Raw genomic sequence first — 2,998 nt, forward strand, 5'->3', positions numbered from 1 at the left:
GACCTATCCACGTCATCATTTACCCAGAATGCTTTGTGTGTAAATAAAATGGCCCCGTCCATGTAATATATTTTTAAACTTAGTTTAAAAATTATAAAAACTGAACATCCTACAGTTTTTTTAGTCTTTATTTTACAGTTAAAATATATGTTTATTAAATAAAGTCTAATGTTACAACTAATCATGGATCCCTTTAAATCTTTTGAGTGACGTATTTATAACCAACTTAACAAATTTACATGAATTTAAGAGTTTTTAAGGACCCGCAGACGCCCTGGAGTTAAAAGAAGTCAGAAACACAAGAGTTGGATGATACATATCCTTTATTTCCATCATGACTCCTTCCACATCCACCGACACCCTGTGACCTGAAATATCCGACCCGACTGAAACTCTCACTCAATCATCGCGAACTCATAAAAAAGTAAACTTCTTGAATAAATTACATATAAAAAAACAAAGAAAAATCAAAAAGGATACCAATTTGAGCGAGATAAACACAGCATAAACAATGTTAACTCATCATTGTTTTTTTTTTTCCTTCTTTTTTTGACAACAGAGTCTAAAGAACTGCCAGGTCTCCACTTCGTCATCATTAGTAGTATTAGTATCAAGTTCATCGTCAGGCTTTGCTCAAAGCATCACTTATATAATTTTCAAGTTGACATCATTCATGTTAATATAAGCATGCAAACATGATTCCCCATGACCACTCAGGACTGCACGAACAAGAGCTGACAGCCAGACGACGGAAGGGGCGAGAACGAGCGACAAGATGGAGGGAGGTGGGCCGGAGGAGACGGGAAAGAGAGCGGGAAATGGAAGGGGAAGGGGTGGGGACGGAGACGGTGATCAGACAGAGGTGAGGGGGAGCAGCAGCTGGAGATGATGGAGAATTATGGGACCTCTGGACCAAATCAAAGATTGACCGGTACAAKCCGATCGAAGCCCCGCCCCTTTCCACGTTGCTTCCTCAGATCCAGAAACACTCCTGTTAGTGTGTGACAGGAAACAGGAGCTGTAGCTGTAGTGAGGTGTAGTACAATTTGCTGAGGTTACAGTCATATTAGCGGTGACAGGCATGGCTTTGTAAGTCTGTATCGATTTACACAGGAAGTGCAGAAATCTCAGAAGCTCGKTTTCTCCCTGCTGGCTTTCTTTCAGGGGGATCTAATTCTGTCATTTTCTGTAAAAACACTGTTTTTATCTTCACTCTCTTCTAACTTTGTTTCCCCTCCCAGATGGGGTTTCTCCTAATAAATATAAGCAAAACACTGATTTTTCGACCCGTTTGATTGGACCCTCAGACAAACGGCGCACASGTTAGCAGAAGAAGAACACGATCAACACGGTTACATCAGGCAAAGGGTTGGAGAGGAGAGGAGCTGATTTCAGACAACAGAGACGATAAAAACTAATGTCTATGAAAGACAGAGTTTCCCACTGAGTGCAATGAGGCACAAATAGTACAGACACACATTCTCTCTGACACACACACACACAGACACAGACACACAAATTAAATGGCTCGTTTTAAAGACACGAGACAAAATACAAGATCTGGCTCCAAGACAAGCTTTTTTTTTTCTTTTTAGTTTGTTGCCTGGATTTTAGGGGAGTGAAGACAGAAATAATAGGTACAGATATCTGACACACACAAGGTCTCACACACACAAAGTACAAAACAAACGCCCACAAACACAGAAACACGCACTAATAAAAGCAACACGGACGTGTGTGTCCTTCTGGAGTCCTTTCAGGGACAAACTAGACAAAAAAATGGTTTCAGTTGAAGCGTGGCAACTTTTTCTTGTTTGTTTGTCGAGGAAAGAAAACATTTTCCTGGGATGATAGAAAAATAAAAGAGTGGTGATGTCCTCCTGAACAGACCCCAAACACCAGGTCTCACAAAACCTGATCAGTCCTGCAGCAGGAAGCGTCTGAAAGGCGAGAATGATCTCATCGTCCAAGTTCATCAGACGCTCACCTCTCCTCTTCCTCGGTGGACTGTAAACATGAAGAAACTCCCTCCCTGATGGACGCAGGTCACAGAAATGGCAGAGTAAAATAATATGTATTTATAAATATATCAAAAAGAGTACCCGTAGGACAAAAAAAAAGTGGGGGTGATGGAAAGAGACAAGGTAACATGCTGAGACCGATGAGTCTGTCTTTGTTTTTTCACTCCTCTGACATCAATAACGACCAACGGACGCCTCGCCACGTTAACGCTGAAACCAGAGGACCTCGGAGAAGGCGTCCAAATTGGCCTGGAGAATCCACCGTGGAGGTCTGATCCTGTTACGTGGTGTTTTTTTTTTTTCTACAGTATGGCAGATACTGTACACTAAAGTAAATATTTTTCTTCTTGATAGTCTGTACACGGGCGTGGAGCTTTGGTCCTGGTTGAAACGCTCATTCTACGATGGCTTTCTTTCTTTTTTCTTTTTTTTTTCTCTTGAAAAGTTCTAGATGAGAAACACTGATCTGAAGAGCACATGAACTACACACATACTACAAACTGTGTATTTATGTGTGTGTGTGAGAGAGAGAGAAAAGTGTGCGTCTCCTCGCTAAATACCAAATTTACACCCATCAGTTGTAACGTTTGTAATGTTTCAGGTTCARACTGCAGCCTGGTTCTTTGTCCCTTCAGCTCAGAAAACACAGAACAGGAGTTGGAGATTTTATTAGCTGGAGCTAATCGGCACTAGCAGTTGGACACTAGCAGTGTCACCGGAGCTCTCCGTTCTTTGATGGGGGGGCAGCGGGGTGGGATGGGGGGGTTATTCACACAAGAGAAACAAATCAAAACAGAAAGAAAAGGCCGGAGCTGTCAAGATGATAATGACCTGAGGAGAGAGGAAATAAAGAAGAGGCAGATTAGGCACGTGTGAGAAAGTTGGGGGGGACAAGATAATATTTAAAGCATGCAGGAGAGGAGGTGTGTGTGTGTGTGTGTGTGTGTGTGTGTGTGTGTGTGTGTGTGTGTGTGTGT

At 42.2% G+C, this 2,998-nt stretch overlaps 1 protein-coding gene across 1 annotated transcript in view; it reads right to left on the minus strand.

Annotated features, from left to right (window-relative positions):
* Nucleotides 1–305: 305 nt before the first annotated feature.
* syt3 (synaptotagmin III) overlaps nt 306–2,998 on the minus strand; it is a gene marked incomplete in the record, with an annotated part of 60,380 nt that continues 57,687 nt past the window's right edge. The window contains 1 exon segment of the mRNA XM_014010257.1: nt 306–2,852.

The sequence above is a fragment of the Austrofundulus limnaeus genome, unplaced genomic scaffold, assembly GCF_001266775.1.
Source record: "Austrofundulus limnaeus strain Quisiro unplaced genomic scaffold, Austrofundulus_limnaeus-1.0 Scaffold67, whole genome shotgun sequence".
NCBI lineage: Eukaryota > Metazoa > Chordata > Actinopteri > Cyprinodontiformes > Rivulidae > Austrofundulus > Austrofundulus limnaeus.